Below are 21,792 nucleotides of genomic sequence, written 5' to 3'. Positions count from 1 at the left end.
AAAAAAGTGGTGAAATTATTCCGCAAAATTGATGTTACCAGCAGATACTGTGGTTCTGTTACGGTTTGAGTGCTGAACACTTGACGGTCCCACGGTTGTCAAGTTGGAACTGTGAGATTCACTACGTGCACCACTGGTATTTTGTGGAAAAGCACATGTAAGATTCTGCAACAGTCTCTGCTGATACTCCTGCATGCGTGCATCCCTTTCTATGGCAGGAATAATTTCTGCAAATTTACTTTTGTACCGGGGATCTAACAGTGTGGCAACCCAGTAGTCAGGATTATTTCTAATTCTCACAATTCGAGGGTCATGTTGCAGGTAGTGCAGCAAGAAGGCACTCATGTGTGTTGCGCATCCAGGAGCACCAAGTCCCTGTTGTGTTGGTGGCGAGGTAACAATCATGCTTCCTTCCTCTGTCCTCTCCCCCCAACCTCGCACAATAGAAATGTGATCAAGGTCTCCCTCATCTGATGAGTCTTCCATCAGTTCGTCCTCCACTTCTTCCTGGGCTCCTGCACCTTCCTCACTAGTTTGGCTGCTACCATGCGCCCTGGTAAAATCATCTCCCCCACCCTCACATGCCTGCCGCCTTGGTGCTGCCGACCGTCTGGACCTTGCAGATGTTAGCCCTTCCGCATACAACTCCTCCTCCTCTACTTCCTCCACCTCCTCTTGTGCCACCACCTGACTCCGAATTCTGTTTAACATGTGCTCCAGCATGTAAATCACCGGAATAGTCATGCTGATAATGGCATCGTCAGCACTAAACATCTTCGTCGCCATTTCAAAACTGTGCAGAAGGGTGCATAGGTCCCTGATCTGAGACCACTCCTCCAGCGTGATTTGCCCCACCTCTGAATCTCGTTGGCCCAGGCTATACGTCAGAACGTATTGCACCAGGGCTTGTCGGTGCTGCCACAGTCGCTGCAACATGTGCAGAGTTGAATTCCACCGGGTAGGCACATCGCATTTTAGCCGGTGAAGTGGCAGGCCCAACGACTTCTGTAGAGATGTAAGTCGCTGAGCTGCGGGATGCGAACGGCGGAAGTGAGCACACAGCGACCGTGCCCTCTGCAGAAGGCCATCTAGTCTGGGATAGTGGGCTAAAAATTGCTGGACAACCAGGTTCAACACGTGAGCCATACAAGGCACGTGTGTGACATTGCCCCGGCGAAGGGCCGCACTAAGGTTTGCAGCATTGTCGCACACGGCCTTCCCTGGTTTCAGGTCCAGTGGAGACAACCATTCATGAAATTGGTTCTCCAGAGCTGACCACAACTCCTCAGCTGTGTGACTCACATTTCCCAGACATTTCAATGTAAAAACCGCCTGATGACGTTGAGCCCTACTGCCAGCATAGTAAGGAGGTGTGCAGGATCCCTTCTGCGCAGTTAGAAAGCTTGTGGCATGGGCTTGGGTGCAGGTGGAAGACCGAGAGGAGGTTGAGGAGGCAGAAGCAGTGGAGGAACTTTGACATAAAGAGGATTGACGCACAACTCGTGGGGACGGCAAGACTTGGACAGCAGCCCCTTGTCCTGCTGTCACCATAGTTACCCAGTGCCCATTCAGCGACATGTAACGCCCCTGTCCATGCCTACTCGTCCAAGTGTCTGTGGTGAAATGCACCCTGTCACACACAGAGTTTCTCAAAGAAGCGGTGATGTTGTGTGCGACATGCTGGTGGAGCGCAGGCACACCTTTCTTTGAGAAGTAGTGCCGACTGGGCATCTGGTACTGGGGCACTGCGACGGACATAAGGTCTCGAAAATCCTCTGTGTCCACCAGGCGGAAAGGCAGCATTTCTGTAGCCAAGAGCTTGCAGATGGTGAAATTCAACCTCTTAGCTTTCTCATGGCTAGGAGGAAATGGTCTTTTACTTGTCCACATCTGAGGGACCGAGGGCTGGCTATTGTGCTTAGACGGGGTTGATAAGGGTGTCCCCGGCAAACTGCCGGTCTGTGAGGAAGATGCAGGCGGACATGTTAGGTTGCCTTGATCCAAAGGTGGTGCTATCGATGTCGGTCAGCGCTCAAGACCAGCTGGTGTTACCACCTCCAAAGAAAATGATGACCTGCCAATCACGCTGGCTGTTGCGGGTAAAGAGGTGGCAGGTCTGCGCCCCAAAACAGGTGTGACTGCTGTCCCCCCAGTCACAGAGGATGAAGAGGCCGCGGATGCACAAGATATGGCAGACGGTGGTTGGCCCGGCCGGCTAGGCCGCATTGTAGCACACTGAGCTTCCCACTGCAACTTATGCTTCATGTCCATGTGCCGGTTCATGCATGAAGTACTCAAACTATGTATTTTTTGGCCTCTACTTAGCTTTTGCTGACAAATGTTACAGATAACACGAGTTGGGTCATCTTTATCGATCTGAAAAAATGCCCAGGCTATGCAAGGCTTAGCACCCATGCGACCTGAAGAGCCACCACGACTTGTGGTGAGAGGCACAGTTGTGTTTGAGGATGCAGTTGTTGACGTGCTTCCAGTACTACGTCTCTGTCCAGGAAGGCGCAACCTGACCTCGTCGTCACTAGCATCTTCCTCCACCTCCTCTGCTGACCTCATCTCTTGGCTGACTGTGGGTTGACAGTAAGTGGGATCTCCGACCTCATCATCATCACCCTGTGCGTTATCACACCCGTCGTCCTCAGAGCCAACCTGTTCCTGCCCTGACAAAAAACTAAAGTTGTCGCTCCAATCAGGTATTTGAGTCTTATCATGGTCTTCCTCATTGTCTCCACCAACTGGAGTTACAGTTTGGGAATGAGGGTCTACATTATGGTCAGAACCTTCTGCGTCTGGTCCTGGATCCGACTCATAAAGATTCTGGGCATCAGTGCAGATCATTTCCTCGTCTGGATTCACAGAAGCGCTGGAGTCGACCTCTGATTCCCAGGCTATAGTATGAGTAAACAGCTCTGCAGACTCAACCATCTGTTCTACCTCATACTCAGACGGGCAGCTGGAGATTTGGGAGCTGTGAGGAAGCAAGTGCGATTTGGGTGACACCTTTGAGGACTGCAGTATTTGTGATGTTGAAGTTGATGTGGAGGAGAGCCCACTTAAAGGAGCACTTGATATCCGTTGAAGCACCTGCTGTTTTTGTGCCTCATCTGGAATTTGTAGCGATTGGCGTGGCCGTAAGAAAGGGATCTTATCACATTGTCCGCTAAAAGAAGTAGACATTTTAGTTTGGCTGGAAGATGGTCTTTCTTCTGCACCTACCCCACGGACACAACCTTTTTTCCCTTCCCAACACGCCTATTCCCCTTTCCACCAGCAGCAGGCCTTTTTCCACTCATTTTGGTGGTTAACTAATTCACAACTCTGGAGTTGTTTGCACAAAAAAACAATGGATGGTAACCGAGCAGAGCTGAGTGGCCAAACTGTGGTATTAGGCCAAAACTATTGGCTGGGTTAGATGCAGAAAAAAATTATTTTTAATTTGCAACCTGATGGAGGTCAGTATAGATGGACTAATAGGCCAAGTCCCACACACCGCTAGAAGCCCAAATATTTTTTCAGAGCTAGATGCAGAAAATTTTTTTATTCAATTTGCAACCTGATGGAGGTCAGTATAGATGGACTAATAGAACAAGTCCCACACACTGCTAGAAGCCCAAATATTTTTTCAGAGCTAAATGAAGAAAAAAATTATTTTTAATTTGCAACCTGATGGAGGTCAGTATAGATGGACTAATAGACCAAGTCCCACACACTGCTAGAAGCCCAAATATTTTTTCAGAGCTAGATGCAGAAAAAAATTATTTTTAATTTGCAACCTGATGGAGGTCAGTATAGATGGACTAATAGACCAAGTCCCACACACTGCTAGAAGCCCAAATATTTTTTCAGAGCTAGATGCAGAAAAAAATTATTTTTAATTTGCAACCTGATGGAGGTCAGTATAGATGGACTAATAGACCAAGTCCCACACACCGCTAGAAGCCCAAATATTTTTTCAGAGCTAGATGCAGAAAAAAATTATTTTTAATTTGCAACCTGATGGAGGTCAGTATAGATGGACTAATAGACCAAGTCCCACACACCGCTAGAAGCCCAAATATTTTTTCAGAGCTAGATGCAGAAAATTTTTTTATTCAATTTGCAACCTGATGGAGGTCAGTATAGATGGACTAATAGACCAAGTCCCACACACTGCTAGAAGCCCAAATATTTTTTCAGAGCTAGATGCAGAAAAAAATTATTTTTAATTTGCAACCTGATGGAGGTCAGTATAGATGGACTAATAGACCAAGTCCCACACACCGCTAGAAGCCCAAATATTTTTTCAGAGCTAGATGCAGAAAAAAATTAAATTCAATTTGCAACCTGCTGGAGGTCAGTATAGAAGGACTAATAGAACAAGTCCCACACACTGCTAGAAGCCCAAATATTTTTTCAGAGATAAATGAAGAAAAAAAATATTTTTAATTTGCAACCTGATGGAGGTCAGTATAGATGGACTAATAGACCAAGTCCCACACACTGCTAGAAGCCCAAATATTTTTTCAGAGCTAGATGCAGAAAAAAATTATTTTTAATTTGCAACCTGATGGAGGTCAGTATAGATGGACTAATATACCAAGTCCCACACACCGCTAGAAGCCCAAATATTTTTTCAGAGCTAGATGCAGAAAAAAATTATATTCAATTTGCAACCTGCTGGAGGTCAGTATAGAAGGACTAATAGAACAAGTCCCACACACTGCTAGAAGCCCAAATATTTTTTCAGAGCTAAATGAAGAAAAAAATTATTTTTAATTTGCAACCTGATGGAGGTCAGTATAGATGGACTAATAGACCAAGTCCCACACACTGCTAGAAGCCCAAATATTTTTTCAGAGCTAGATGCAGAAAAAAATTATATTCAGTTTGCAACCTGATGGAGGTCAGTATAGATGGACTAATAGAATGATGCTATGCCCAAAAGATTTTACTTCACTAGGTGCAGTAAAAAAATTGGTATTCTATACACAGGTGGTATATCTTGCAACACAGATAGGCTACTCCACTGACTAACACACTCTGCAATAGGCCAAAAAGGATTAGCTTTGCTAGATTCAGCCAAATGCTGTGAAAAAAACTTGCACAGCACTGGCACAGACCTGCCTGGCAAAAACTGATAGGAACTGATGTAACCTAGTCCTGAAAAGGACTCCAATTACAATTAGTCTTTACTCCCACAACCTATCTATTTAAGAGCACAGACCTCCCTGATAAAAGTCGTAGGAAATGCTGTAACCTAGTCCTTAAAAGGACTGCAATCACAACTATTCCCTACTCCCAAGCTATCTGTATATTTGTGCGAAAATTGGCTTGAAATTAACAAGGTATAGCGCACACAGCAACAGCGGTGCCGTCTAACACGCAGCTGCAGCAGTGAGAAAATGGTGGCGACGGGGAAAATGGCTTGGTCTTATAGGGCAAGGACATGTGACATACACTGCCAATCACACATGCCCTTGCTTGTGTGAAAAAAAGCACTTCGCTCCGTGTGTGCGCTGCTGATAGGCTGACAGATTGCACCTCCCCACTGCAAATGCGGGAAAGAGAAAAAAAAATGGAGATCTTCATTGTTCCTGCAGAGATCCATCCCCTGCCCCTCCCCCCGCCCCGCTGTACACTCAAACTGCGTATTAACATTAATTTTCATCATTACTGAGAAAAAATCCAGTTATGATTTTGGTGCACGAACAGTTATCGAACATAACCTCGAACAGCCGAATTTTTCTCAAATTGTTCGTGTTCGCCGACCGGCTCGAACACCGCCCAAAACAGCTCGAATTTGAGATTGGCGAACAGTTCGAGTAGAACAACGCTCATCTCTAGATGTAATAGACTTTGTTTCAGCCTGTTTGTCCTGCGCCCGCAACAAAGTTCCGAGACACTTGCCAGCCGGTCGCCTCCTTCCTCTTCCAGTACCTGCTGCCCCGTGGCAGCATATAGCTATGGACTTTATAACGGATCTCCCTGTCTCTGCCGGTTGTACGGTCATTTGGGTGGTCGCTGACCGCTTTTCCAAGATGGCGCACTTCATTCCCCTGCCGGGTCTCCTGTCTGCACCCGAACTGGCTAAAGACTTTATCCTCCACATCTTCCGTCTCCATGGTCTGCCCCTCCACATCGTGTCGGATCGTGGGGTTCAGTTCACCTCACGCTTCTGTAGAGCCACATGTAAGCTGCTTGACGTCACCCTGGACTTCTCCTCCGCTTACCACCCACAGTCCAATGGTCAAGTGGAGCGGATCAATCAGATCCTGACCAGTTACCTCCGGCACTTCGTTAATGCCCACCATTCGGACTGGGTGGATCTCCTACCATGGGCCGAATTCTCTTACAATAATCACGAGAGCGAATCTTCCTCCAAATCCCCGTTTTTTGTAGTCTTCGGTCAGCATCCTCGGATCCCATTTCCCGTCTCCACCTCGGTGGACAATCCGGCTGCGGAATCTCTCATTAGCGAATTCTCCTCCATTTGGGAGAGTACCCGATCTGCACTCCTTCAGTCGTCCGAGCGGATGAAAAAACACGCTGACAAAAAACGCCTGGAGCCTCCACTATTCCGTCCTGGAGATAAAGTCTGGCTCTCGTCCAAGTATGTCCGGCTCAAGATTCCCTCCTACAAGTTAGGGCCTCGGTTCATCGGCCCACTGGAAGTTGTCAAATAAATCAATCCGGTGGCCTATAAATTGAAACTCCCGGCCAACTTACGGATCCCTAACTCCTTCCATGTATCTCTCCTCAAACCCGTGGTACTTAACTCTTTTTCCAAGTCTACAGGTATGCCCCCTGCTCCGGTTTCCGCTGAGAACGAGTTTGAGGTAGAGAACATTCTGGCCACCAAAAGGGTAAGAGGAAAGACCTTTTTTCTGGTAGATTGGAAGGGGTTTTGTCCTGAGGAGAGAACGTGGGAGCCCCGGGAGAACATCCATGCCCCTCTCATCCTTGATAAATTTCTCTCTGGCCTAAAAAAGGGGGGGCCTAAAGGGGGGGTTACTGTAGCGTCGGCGTCCCTGCCTCCTGCTAGGCAGGGACGCTGTTCCCCTCACCTCTCCGCTCCGTGCCCGGCGTCTTCCTCCCGCTCTGCTGGCAGCGCGCGCTGCTTCCCGGCCACGGTGCTTAGGGCGTGCGCGCTCCCCCTCTCTTAAAGGGGCCGCGCACGTCTTCCTAAGGAGTCCCCGGCCAATGGCCGGAGGACTTCACCATATATAAGGCACCTCCTCCAAAATATAGGTGCCCGAGCAATGCTGTTGCAAAGCCTTCACTCTGCTTCAGACCTCAGGTCCCGCTACCAGTTACCTGCCAGTCACCTGCCAGATTCCTGCTTGATACTTGCCTGATATCCGCTTACCTGTTTGCAAGCCTGCGGTCCGACGGTCTGCCTTCCGACACCTGTCAGTCTGTCTATGGACCAGCCAGCCCGCTCACCTGGGAGCGCTCACCTGCTACCTGCCTGCTAGCCTACCTGGAGGCTCTGCCGTCACTTGCCGTGACCACCTGCCCGTCCAGAGACTCTTGCCCGCTCACCTGGGAGCGCTCGCCTGCTACCTGCCTGCTAGCCTACCTGGAGGCTCTGCCGTCACTTGCCGTGACCACCTGCCTGTCCAGAGACTCTCGCCCGCTCACCTGGGAGCGCTCACCAGCCACCCGCCTGCTGTCCTTCTACCCAGAGACTGTCCCTGTCACTTACCGTGACTACCTGCCCTTCTACTCAGAGACTGTCCCTGTCACTTGCCGTGACTACCTGCCCTTCTACTCAGAGACTGTCCCTGTCACTTGCCGTGACTACCTGCCCGTCTTCCCTGGGAGCCACCCGCTTCCTTACAAGGACCGCCCCCTTGTATAGTTGCTCAGAGGTTCCACCTCCCAGACCCGTTACAACCATCCCCCACTCAGGTCCGTCATCTGTCAGTGGAACTATAGGGGGTCCCACGTTACTGGTAGAACAAAGACTATGGAAATGCAACGGCTCCCCCCTCAAATAAAATCCAATGAAATCTGCGCTCCTAAATCCAAAAGCCCCATCCTTGTGCCTAAACCGTAGTAAACGGCCACATGTTTGGCATTATTGTAGCGGGGAGAGCGCACTTAACAATTTACGGGGTGTCCCCAATAGAACAAGCTGGGCACAATGTATGGGGGCACTACAATATATGGGGGCACGACAATTATAGGTGCACAATGTATGGGCACTAAACTGGCAGATTTGCAATTCTCCAGAATAAAGCACAGCGTGGATGTTATAAAATAGTTATTGAGCCGTAGATGAATTCATTGAGAGGTGCAATTTCTACAACGGGGTCACTTTTGGGGTTTTTCTGCTGTTCTGGCACCTTTGGGGCTTTTCTGCTGTTCTGGCACCTTTGGGGCTCCGCAAATGGCGCCCGAATACTATTCTAGCAAAATCTGTGATCTAAACCCCAAATAGTGCCCGTTCCTTCCCAGCCCTGACATGTTGGCTAACAGTAATTTCTGATTACATATGGGTCATCACCGCATTTGGGAGAAATGCACAATAAATTTTGGGGTCCAGTTCCACCTATTTACCCTCGTGTATCTGAAACTTTTGCCGCTAATTTTTACTAACAAAATGTTATATTATATATATTGCCATGTTCAGTAAAAATTGCATAAGTTATGGAAGGAACTAAAGCTCAGAGTTCATAGAAGGAGCCCACGGGACCTTCAGGGTGTGAAGAGTGTTTGTGTAAGAATTGGTCAAACTCACACCTGAGCAATGCCTGCGACTAGTTTCTCCATATAGGAGGCGTCTTGAAACTTCATCACCAACAAAGGCTTTTGTACAAAGTATTAAATAGATTTCAGTAAGCGTGTTCAATACTTTTTCCCTCTGTATTTTTTTCTTAATTACACATATTTTAATATATGTACATCTATGGTGTGATTTCTTTGCCTGTTTGGATTGGATGGGCTGTTACTAACAGCTGGTGAGAATTTCATGTCAGTAGCACCTTTAGATATAGATTTACTTGGAAAATTGGTGACGTGTTCAATACTTATTTCACCTGCTGTATATTTGCAGCTATTGTATCGTTTGGATTGTTAGAAACAGAACTTTGTAAATCAATTAATAGTATTTTGAGAACCCGGCAGAGACATCTGTGTTTTTATGAATAAGAATATATTGTATAAATTTGGATACAATTGGGCTTGTGGAAGCTTGTGGAAGCCCGGGGGAGAAAATTCATGAAGGATTATGCCACTTTAGGCGCATAGATAATCTATGCATAGAAATGACTAAGACAATTATTTTAATCATTTTGTGAGCGCTTTCTCATTCACCAGTCTTAATGAAAAGCATGCATGAATAAGATTCGCTGATTTCTTTAAGAGGCGCACAGCACCTAATGATGTATCTGATCAGTGGTGTGCGTCTCCATCTGCCTCTTCAGAAATGTTACTCCAGTCAGGGACTACAGTCATATTTCTGGAGAAGAAATGGTTCCTATTTTGAAGAATTTGATGGCGGGCACAGCACCGCCCCGTCCTACAGCACCGCTCCGTCCTACAGCACCGCCCGGTCCTACAGCATCGCCCGGTCCTACAGCATCGCCCCGTCCTACAGCACCGCTCCGTCCTACAGCACCTCTCCATTCTACAGCACCGCCCAGTCCTACAGCACTGCCCCGTCCTACAGCACCGCTCCGTCCTACAGCACCGCTCCATTCTACAGCACCGCCCAGTCCTACAGCGCTGCCCCGTCCTACAGCGCCGCCCCATCCTACAGCGCCGCCTCGTCCTACAGAACCGCCCTGTCCTACAGCACTGCCCGGTCCTACAGCACCGCCCAGACCTACAGCACCGCCACGTCCTACAGAACCGCTCTGTCCTACAGCACTGCCCCGTTCTACACTGGCTCTTCCCCAACTCCTCCTATTTTGGCGGGGCTACCTGAAAGTGTTGTGGAAACGCAAAAAAATCACAATTGTTTGGCGCATCTTTGCCTTGAACAATAATTTTAAACTTTTGAAAGTGTTTTATGACAGTTTTCTGGTAATGACACTTTCATAAATTGGGATCTAAAAGTTTTTGAGATTCAAGAAATAAAGGGCAAACTTTGGAGATGCTGTAAAGATGCATGAGACATGAGCGTGAGACTGATAGGCTATAAAGAATGAAATATATTGATTGTGCTAAAATAATTCAGCTCAAAATGTTGAAACAAATGACAAAATTACGCTAAAATGTGGACATTTACAACATGATACTGAATATTACCCCAGTACTAAAAAAACAACATTTTCAATATGAGAAATCTAAAAATAGTCATGAAAGTTGCCAAAACATAAAGCAACAAGAAATCAAGAATCACTATTAAACAGCTGAGACAAAGAGGGCTGTATGGAGGAGACATATAGGGCTGTATGGAGGAGACATAGAGGGTTGTATGGAGGAGATATAGAGGGCTGTACGGTGGAGACATAGAGGGCTGTACGGTGGAGACATAGAGGGCTGTACAGTGGAGACAGAGGGCTGTACGGTGGAGACAGAGGGCTGTATGGCGGAGACATAGAGGGCTGTATGGCAGAGACAAAGAGGGCTGTACAGCATAGACATAGAGGGCTGTATGGCAGAGACATAGAGGACTGTACGGAGGAGACATAGAGGACTGTACATGTTGAGGGAGAGCAGTAATGACCCTTCACGGTTGACCAAATGAGTGTCAAATTATTATGCTGCAAGGTTGATTGCAATCCAATAGAAAACCAGATGGAGGCAAAGCTCTGTATGGGGGGATTCAAGAATCTCCAACCCCGTTTATTTCTACTTACCATTTTATATTGTTTTGAGTTTATTAATATCCAATCACCTACACCCATACTACAAGCTTGAACCAATGTTAGTACAATTATTACGGAAATACACAAATGGTCATATTATCGTTAGTTCGGTGCATGGTGGAAAGTTACAAGGTCGTACATCCCGGCTCAGACTAGCTAGATAACAGGAGCTGGGTGTCTCATAGAATGTTCCTGAGAGAAAAGGTTAGTGTGGGAAAGTTGCATGTGAATCAAGAGGAAAGAAGGAAAGAATGTATGTTATGCAAAGAGTATAATAACATGATTTTGAAGCAAGCAGACAAAATGGAGTTGCCATAGCCTGAATAGTATCAATATGTCCTTTACATTTCCCCCCTAAAAATTACGTTATTATCAACAATAGAGGTGCTTTCCCAGGGTAATGGTTTGAGCCTGAGGAATATTGGTCTTCACTCAATTAGTGCCCTTGTTACCAATTGAGGCTGTTGCGGCATGTCCACCCCCCTTGTTCATTGATATAATCATAAAGCTCTGATCTTCAGACGTGAGGTTGGTCGGGGCGTGCGGGTGAAGGTCATCATTCCCTTGCAGTCCAGGTCCTCAATGCTGGTTACATCTGGGAGGTCCGTGTATAGTAGCACTGGATGTTGGTTGACAGCGTTCTCCTTGCTCTCTGATGACTGGCAGGTTTTCCTCATGCAAATTGGGATACAATAAAAGACTAGTTTTAGTAAAACATATTAACAAGATATAAGCAGCAATATGTAACACTCCTTGTAATATTCCAGCAATCCATCCACCAATCCCTTTAAACCAATTAGCAGAATTTTAAAAGGAAAACGTATCAGACCACCAACTGTCTTTGGTCAATTCATTATGTTTGTTATATTCTTCCCTGAGTTTCCTAATGTCTTCCATTTTAGTCTTTAACCGTATGGTAGAGTCGGGGTCAATATAGTGACAACAGGCTGGGCCTATAACCTGACACATCCCTCCTTGAGCTGCTGTCAAATAGTCCAGCACTAAAGTATGTTGATTAGCTACTATAATAAGTTGATTCTGCACCGCAACAGTAGTATTAATTACTTCCAATATACTCCAAATCTGGTCATCTAAGTAGTCAGTGACTTCCACTAATTTGTCCCACGTTTGTGTAACCATAGGGTAGAGGAAGACAGTACTGGCTATCTTATTGGTATACTCATTTGTACTAAATGAGGTCTTCCTGATGGGCGTGGGGTGTTGTCCTTAGCACGTTTATAGATGGTATGAAGAGGGATGGCTCTCATATCTACTTTACCATGGGGAATAAGATAAGTGGCTTGAGTTAGTCGGGCCAACGTACAAATCCCCCCTACTGCGACTGGGAGCTATTTATACGCTTTATTCCCACAGACCCAATATGTGGCTGATGGCAGATCCCATAAAGTAGAGTACTGTAATACTAATTTATGTACCAAATCGATAAAAACGGTGTTATTTGATAACATACACCATGAAGGCATTTGTCCCAGGGGGCTACAGTATCCAACATCCAGATTGCTACATGTTGGATCACTAGGCTTATATTCAGAAAATTCATTGCAAGGGATGTTACCAGATATTTTATAATATGTGTCATTGGTACCTTTTATAAACAGATTTGCATGTACCCATGAGTGATTATGAATGTATCTTTCCAACAATGATGGTTTAAAAGCATCTGCCGTACTAGAGGTAGCATTAAAACTGATTTGTAGACCTTCAGTTGGTATGAAGCCTAAATTAGTCAAGGAAGACTTGTTTCTGGGCACCCACCTGTTTCCGTTAAGGGCAAGAAATTGTAGGTGTTTACTAGTGGCAGTATGATTTCCTTGCCACCAAGGGAGATCCACCCAACCAACTACTGGTATACCTACAGTGGTGTTCCATAATCTACTAAACTTAGTAGCATTATTAGCAAGGGCATCGCTACAATTGGGCCAGTTTAGTAATTCCTCCAGAGTGACTGGGACCGCCAGAAAAGGCATACTAGTGGTTGAAACTGGTGAGTGAGTACATATCCAACAGTCACTGATGTGGTTGTTCTCTAATTGACTCAATTCTTGTACCAAAATCTGGTGGTGAGTAATGAACTTATTATTAAAAGGGTCACTATTCTGTTGTAGGCTATTCCAGGTATTGACTAATCTAACCATACATATTATCATAAAACATCTCAGGATGGTTGGCGTTTGCAGTGTGAATCATGGATCCATTCTGACTTCCCTTCAAGTTTTACTGCTGTTGGGGGTGTAAGGAGCATTTGGTATGGTCCATCATACAATGGTTCTAGTCCGTGTTTCCGAACATGCATCTTCACATACACGTAATCTCCGGGTTTGAGGGTACGACAACCGTCTGCACCAGCTGGATCTGGAATAGAAGATGATACTAACGCATGGGTGTTAGTTAAGGCTTTGGCAAGCTGAATCACATATTGCCCAACATGATCTCTTTCTTCTGATAATTGTTGTGGAGTAAATCGAGCTATAGCTGGTTGCGACTAGTGTTGAGCCACCCCCGTAGTGTTCGAGTTCGGTTCGGTTCGTCGAACACCCGTGTGTTCGCCGAACTGTTCGTCGAACTGTTCGTCGAACACCTTCGAACACCGTTAAAACCAATGGCAGGCAAACAAAAACACATAGAAACACATAGAAAACACCTTCAAAGGTGTCCAAAAGCTGACAAACTGCTCAGAAGACACAACTAACACATGGAAAAGTGACAATTACATATAGTCATGCGAAAAGAAAAGAGGTGGAGGAGTAAAAGGAGGGGGAGACACAGATATAGGCATGTCATGCCCTTCTAAAATCCAAAAAGTGAGAAGCCGACACGTTCAGTCCGCTCCTGCCCGTGCCACCTCCGTGTCGCCGGGTTTGTGCCAGAGCCGCGGTGAACCCTGACGGCCAGCCCCCCTCTCCCAATACTGGTGTCTGTCCGCTGGTGGGTCGAGCGAGCCCCCCTGTGGTGGAGGCAGCTCTAAGCTTTTTAATTTAAATTGTCTCTCTAATTTGAATAAATACACTTTAAATCCATTTACAAGGATCTTTTGGAGGGCAAGTCTCATGCCAGCAGCCGCGTAATTCCAGCTCCAGTAGCGTCCACTAAAGCTGCTGCAGTTATAAAGCTTTTATAAGGATCGAGCTCGGCTGTCCACCGCAAGGCATCCTACTGCCAGTCCGAGCCCCTATGCCTTGGGGTGCCTCCTGATGCTCATCACTGAGTATCCCGTGGTCCCGAAGCATTTCCTTTGAAAAAATGAAGTGTCCAAACTACAGGTGGTGTAGCTTGCTTAACAGCCGGGATAATCCGCTGACTAGCAGACCCTGCTACTAGGCACAAAGTATTTCCTGGGCTAGATGCAGTTAAAAATTTGTAATTAGATACTCTCGTTGGATGCTGAGAAAGCATTCCATAGAGTCTCCTGGCACGCCATATATGATTCTCTTAAAAAGCTTGGGGTAGGGGTCTAGGGGACCCTTTTATAGCCAAAATCACGGCCCTGTATCACAATACGTCACCTAGGCTGAAGATAAATGGAACTGTAGCACCCTGAGGGCTCGGTTGCTACAGAGGTATTGCACCTCACCCAGAGGTGTGATATCTCACTCTCAGTTAAGGATGTAGTGTGGATCAGGACCCGACACCTGCATGCATTACACCACATTGCCGTGGGGCAGGGCGACCAATATGCCCCTGAGATGGGCACGACAGTCCCTGTCCCTGGCTGGAGTGGGGGGAGGGAACACTGAGGAAGGGGAACCCTGTAGTGCAGGAGCAGGGAGGAAGCAGTTCCTGGGTGCATTGAGAAGGGAGTATAAAAGGTGGGCACCATCTTAGTTCAGTGCAGAGAAGTCTGAGCAGAAGTGGCAGGGAGCAGGGGCTCTGCATGAGCTCTGCTCCGGAGGCGGGCCTAGTAACAGAGGCCCAGGCCTGGAAGAGGGAGAAGGAAGGAAGAGGAGCGGAGAAGGCTCCAGGAATGAGGAACGAAGGGATCTCAGGGGTGCGGACGGGCGAGTCGCCACCGCACGCCCGAATCCACCTGCGTGGAGGGGTCAGGCCAAAGGGGGAGACCGGTCCCCGAAACTAGTGGAGGCAGGAAACGACCCTCAGCTAGAAACAGGAGGCTGTGACATTTTATGTGGCGCAGCCCCTCGCTACACCCGCTAGGAAGGCACCACATAGGGTCAGGGAAACTGGCGCCAAGTTTACCAAGAGGAGGCCCGAGGCAGCCGGACAGAAGGGTTGGTAAGAAAGGCCAGACAAAGGACACACAAAGGGGGTCCTGTGAAGCACTCCAAAGTTATCTGGGAGTTGTCTGAGCCCCTCACCTGGTGAGCACAGTACGACGTGGGCAGCCGTTACCTGCAGACGTGGTCTGGATAATAAGAACTGTGAGTAAAGGCCCTGGACTGCATCACTGACTCCGTGTCATTACTGCTGCTGCCCTGCACCATCACCCCCATCCTCCGCATACACTGCCCTGAGGCTATACTCCTCCCGTGGGGAGTTATGCTACGCTCTGCTGCACCCACAACACCAGCCTCAGTGGTCTGCCCTGGAGCGGCGGTTCACTCTGACCGCAATCCACGGGTGGCGTAGTCGGACATTTAAACATCAAAACTACATAAATAGTTCCGCCACTGGTTTGACCGCCCTGAGCCACGGAACCGGGTTGCCGCCACGGAGACTACAACCACCAGCATCCACCAAAAAGGGTCCGGCTCTGGGTGTCCCAAGGCCCAGGGGGCGCGTCAGAACATTTTCATCAGCTTTCACAATCACCAATGGGACAAGGCAGGGATGTTCTCTGTCCCCTCTCTTATACATCCTAGTGACGGAGCACCTGCTCTCATCAATTCGCCATAACCCCAATATTAGGTGGATTGAGGTGGGAGGCACCGAGTACAAGTGCTCTCTATTTGCTGCTGATGTCCTAGTATATATCACTCAATCACATATATCCATCCATGCTGTTATGGCTGAAATAGATCACTTTGTTACATGGTCAAATTTTAAAATCAATGCAGCGAAGTCTGAGGCCCTCGATGTCTCCCTCCCCAAATCCATATAGGATTCCATCCAGTCCAACTTTCCCTTTGCCTGGCCCTCACAGGGTATCAAATACTTAGGAATTCCTATTCATAGAGACCTCTCCCATCTATGTTATCTTAATTTTGGGCCCTTTATTGAACAACTCCATACAGACCACGGTTGGCAAGTTAGAACTGTAAGATTCACTACGTGAACCACTGGTGTTTTGTGGAAAAGCACATGTACACTGTGTTCCAAATTATTATGCAAAAAGTGTTTAGGAGTGATAAGGGAAGAATTTGTTTGTTTGTCAGTTAAACTCATTGATGGTGATGTGTGTCAGGGCTCTTTATATCATTGTAAGCAATTGCAGACACCTGTGCTAATTAGTTTGGCAGGTGTGTCCAATGAAAGGCAAGACTACTTAAGAAGGCTGTCTCACATTATTAAGCAGCCTACATTTTCTGCCAAAATGGGAAAGAAAAAGTATGTGTCGGCTGCTGAGAAGCAACAAATTATGGAGTGTTTAGGTCAAGGCATGACTACAATCAACATTGTGCGATGATCAGGACGAAGTGTCTTGGCAATCAAGAAGTATGTAGCTGATTCACAGTACACACGTGTGCGTGCTGATAAGGGCAAATTGAGGACTCTTTCCTACAGGCAATTACGTCAGGTTGAAAGAGCAGCGGCAAAAAAGCCTTGTCATAGCAGCAGACAAGTTTTTGAAGCTGCTTGTGCCTCCAACGTCCCCCGAACAACAAGATGCAGGGTCCTTCAGAGGTTTGCAGCTGTGCATACGCCATCCTGTCGACCTCCTCTATCCACTTCACACAAGCAGAAACGGCTCCAGTGGGCCAAACATTACATGAAGACTGATTTCAAAACTGTTTTGTTCACGGATGAGTGCCGTGCAGCGCTCGATGGTCCAGATGGATGGAGTGGAGGATGGCTGGTTGATGGACACCCCACGCAAACACGGCTACAGCGCCAACAAGGAGGAGGTGGAGTAATGTTTTGGGCTGGAATCATGGGGAGAGAGATTGTTGGCCCCCTTTAGGATCCCTGAAGGCGCTAAAAATGAACTCCATAATGTATGTGGATTTTCTCAAACCGCACTTCCTGCCATGGTTCAAGAAGAAGAACCGTGTATTTCACAGCAAGATCATTTTTCTGCATGATAATGCACCATCTCATGCTGCACATAAAACATCTGCATCTCTGGCTGATATGGGCATAAAAGGGGACAAACTTATGGTGTGACCCCCATGCTCCCCTGACCTCTACCCCATTCAGAACCTTTGGAGCATCATTAAAAGGAGTGTCTATGATGGCGGGAGGCAGTTCACATCTAAGCAACAGCTCTGGGAGGGTATTCTGTCCTCATGCAAAACAATTGAAGCAGAAACCATCCAAAACCTGACAAATTCAATGGACGAGAGAGTTCAGAAGCTCCTTTCGAACAAGGGGTCCTATGTGAAAATGTAACATCACCTAGAATAAAGTTTTGAGTTGAAAACTGTTTGATTTCAGTTTCTAACAACCTGCTAATGCTTATAATTTCAAAAATGACAATTTTTTTGGTCTTTATTAAAATGAAAAGGTTGATCGAAAAGTTTGGGGGATCTAAGAGTGTGGCAACCCAGTAGTCATGATTACTTCGAATTCTGACAATATGAGGGTCATGCTGCAGGTAGTGCAGCAAGAAGGCACTTATGTGTCTTGCGCATCTCGGAGCCCCAAAATTATTTTCCGGGCTAGATGCAGCTAAAAATTATTATTAATTTTAAATCTGGTGAAGCTTTAGTATAGATGGCCTAATAGGATCAGTGCTGCACACTGCTACAAAGCCCAAATTATTTTCCAGTCAAGATACAGATAAACATGATTAGTAATTTTAAATCTGGTGGAGCTTATTATAGATGGCCTAATAGAATCAGTGCTGCACACTGCTTCAAAGCCCAAATTATTTTCCAGCCAAGATACAGATAAACATGATTAGTAATTTGAAAGCTTAAAACGGTTGGTAGGGTGATTTTAACCAATCATCAAGCTTTTACTCTCCCCAGGATGACACAGGTGTAGAAAAGTCGTTTCGGATCCATGATTTGTTCATCTTTATGAACGTGAGTCTGTCTACATTATCAGTGGAGAGCCGCGTGCGCTTATCTGTCAGCACACCACCAGCAGCGCTGAACACACGTTCAGACAGAACGCTGGCTGCGGGGCATGACAAGATCTCCAAGGCGTAAGTGGCTAGCTCCGGCCATTTATCCAGATTGGAAGCCCAAAAAGAGCAAGGGTCCAGTGACACAGTCGTGGCTTCAATGTTTACTTGGAGATACTCCTGTACCATCGTCTCTAGGCGTTGACTATGTGTCAGACTTCTTGTCTCCTGTGGCCTTGCAAAGGATGGGCTAAAAAAGTGGTGAAATGATTCCGCAAAATTGATGTTACCAGCAGATACTGTGGTTCTGTTACGGTTTGAGTGCTGAACACTTGACGGTCCCACGGTTGGCAAGTTGGAACTGTGAGATTCACTACGTGCACCACTGGTATCTTGTGGAAAAGCACATGTAAGATTCTGCAACAGTCTCTGCTGATACTCCTGCATGCGTGCATCCCTTTCTATGGCAGGAATTATTTCTGCAAATTTACTTTTGTACCGGGGATCTAACAGTGTGGCAACCCAGTAGTCAGGATTATTTCTAATTCTCACAATTCGAGGGTCATGTTGCAGGTAGTGCAGCAAGAAGGCACTCATGTGTGTTGCGCATCCAGGAGCACCAAGTCCCTGTTGTGTTGGTGGCGAGGTAACAATCATGCTTCCTTCCTCTGTCCTCTCCCCCCAACCTCGCACAACAGAAATGTGATCAAGGTCTCCCTCATCTGATGAGTCTTCCATCAGTTCGTCCTCCACTTCTTCCTGGGCTCCTGCACCTTCCTCACTAGTTTGGCTGCTACCATGCGCCCTGGTAAAACCATCTCCCCCACCCTCACATGCCTGCCGCCTTGGTGCTGCCGACCGTCTGGACCTTGCAGATGTTAGGCCTTCCGCATACAACTCCTCCTCCTCTACTTCCTCCACCTCCTCTTGTGCCACCACCTGACTCCGAATTCTGTTTAACATGTGCTCCAGCATGTAAATCACCGGAATAGTCATGCTGATAATGGCATCGTCAGCACTAAACATCTTCGTCGCCATTTCAAAACTGTGCAGAAGGGTGCATAGGTCCCTGATCTGAGACCACTCCTCCAGCGTGATTTGCCCCACCTCTGGATCTCGTTGGCCCAGGCTATACGTCAGAACGTATTGCACCAGGGCTTGTCGGTGCTGCCACAGTCGCTGCAACATGTGCAGAGTTGAATTCCACCGGGTAGGCACATCGCATTTTAGCCGGTGAAGTGGCAGGCCCAACGACTTCTGTAGAGATGTAAGTCGCTGAGCTGCGGGATGCGAACGGCGAAAGTGAGCACACAGCGACCGTGCCCTCTGCAGAAGGCCATCTAGTCTGGGATAGTGGGCTAAAAATTGCTGGACAACCAGGTTCAACACGTGAGCCATACAAGGCACGTGTGTGACATTGCCCCGGCGAAGGGCCGCACCCAGGTTTGCAGCATTGTCGCACACGGCCTTCCCTGGTTTCAGGTCCAGTGGAGACAACCATTCATGAAATTGGTTCTCCAGAGCTGACCACAACTCCTCAGCTGTGTGACTCACATTTCCCAGACATTTCAATGTAAAAACCGCCTGATGACGTTGAGCCCTACTGCCAGCATAGTAAGGAGGTGTGCATGATCCCTTCTGCGCAGTTAGAAAGCTTGTGGCATGACCAGACAGGCTTTGGGTGCAGGTGGAAGACTGAGAGGAGGTTGAGGAGGCAGAAGCAGTGGAGGAACTTTGACATAAAGAGGATTGACGCACAACTCGTGGGGACGGCAAGACTTGGACAGCAGCCCCTTGTCCTGCTGTCACCATAGTTACCCAGTGCCCAGTCAGCGACATGTAACGCCCCTGTCCATGCCTACTCGTCCAAGTGTCTGTGGTGAAATGCACCCTGTCACACACAGAGTTTCTCAAAGAAGCGGTGATGTTGTGTGCGACATGCTGGTGGAGCGCAGGCACACCTTTCTTTGAGAAGTAGTGCCGACTGGGCATCTGGTACTGGGGCACTGCGACGGACATAAGGTCTCGAAAATCCTCTGTGTCCACCAGGCGGAAAGGCAGCATTTCTGTAGCCAAGAACTTGCAGATGGTGAAATTCAACCTCTTAGCTTTCTCATGGCTAGGAGGAAATGGTCTTTTACTTGTCCACATCTGAGGGACCGAGGGCTGGCTATTGTGCTTAGACGGGGTTGATAAGGGTGTCCCCGGCAAACTGCCGGTCTGTGAGGAAGATGCAGGCGGACATGTTAGGTTGCCTTGATCCAAAGGTGGTGCTATCGATGTCGGACAGCGCTCAACACCAGCTGGTGTTACCACCTCCAAAGAAAATGATGACCTGCCAATCACGCTGGCTGTTGCGGGTAAAGAGGTGGCAGGTCTGCGCCCCAAAACAGGTGTGACTGCTGTCCCCCCAGTCACAGAGGATGAAGAGGCCGCGGATGCACAAGATATGGCAGACGGTGGTTGGCCCGGCCGGCTAGGCCGCATTGTAGCACACTGAGCTTCCCACTGCAACTTATGCTTCATGTCCATGTGCCGGTTCATGCATGAAGTACTCAAACTATGTATTTTTTGGCCTCTACTTAGCTTTTGCTGACAAATGTTACAGATAACACGAGTTGGGTCATCTTTATCGATCTGAAAAAATGCCCAGGCTATGTAAGGCTTAGCACCCATGCGACCTGAAGAGCCACCACGACTTGTGGTGAGAGGCAGAGTTGTGTTTGAGGATGCAGTTGTTGACGTGCTTCCAGTACTACGTCTCTGTCCAGGAAGGCGCAACCTGACCTCGTCGTCACTAGCATCTTCCTCCACCTCCTCTGCTGACCTCATCTCTTGGCTGACTGTGGGTTGACAGTAAGTGGGATCTCCAACCTCATCATCATCACCCTGTGCGTTATCACACCCGTCGTCCTCAGAGCCAACCTGTTCCTGCCCTGACAAAAAACTAAAGTTGTCGCTCCAATCAGGTATTTGAGTCTTATCATCGTCTTCCTCATTGTCTCCACCAACAGGAGTTACAGTTTGGGAATGAGGGTCTACATTATGGTCAGAACCTTCTGCGTCTGGTCCTGGATCCGACTCATAAAGATTCTGGGCATCAGTGCAGATCATTTCCTCGTCTGGATTCACAGAAGCGCTGGAGTCGACCTCTGATTCCCAGGCTATAGTATGAGTAAACAGCTCTGCAGACTCAACCATCTGTTCTACCTCATACTCAGACGGGCAGCTGGAGATTTGGGAGCTGTGAGGAAGCAAGTGCGATTGGGGTGACACCTTTGAGGACTGGAGTATTTGTGATGTTGAAGTTGATGTGGAGGAGAGCCCACTTAAAGGAGCACTTGATATCCGTTGAAGCACCTGCTGTTTTTGTGCCTCATCTGGAATTTGTAGCGATTGGCGTGGCCGTAAGAAAGGGATCTTATCACATTGTCTGCTAAAAGAAGTAGACATTTTAGTTTGGCTGGAAGATGGTCTTTCTTCTGCAGATGTTACTGTTGCTTTAACACCTACCCCACGGACACAACCTTTTTTCCCCTTCCCAACACGCCTATTCCCCTTTCCACCAGCAGCAGGCCTTTTTCCACTCATTTTGGTGGTTAACTAATTAACAACTCTGGAGTTGTTTGCACAAAAAAACAATGGATGGGAACCGAGCAGAGCTGAGTGGCCAAACTGTGGTATTAGGCCAAAACTATTGGCTGGGTTAGATGCAGAAAAAAATTATATTCAATTTGCAACCTGATGGAGGTCAGTATAGATGGACTAATAGAGAAA

The sequence above is a fragment of the Phyllobates terribilis genome, unplaced genomic scaffold (genome assembly GCF_046119375.1).
Source record: "Phyllobates terribilis strain yellow unplaced genomic scaffold, ASM4611937v1 Scaffold_39__1_contigs__length_11870865, whole genome shotgun sequence".
In the NCBI taxonomy this organism is placed as follows: domain Eukaryota; kingdom Metazoa; phylum Chordata; class Amphibia; order Anura; family Dendrobatidae; genus Phyllobates; species Phyllobates terribilis.
The sequence above is the reverse complement of the archived record's forward strand: the minus strand, read 5'-3'. Positions refer to the sequence as shown.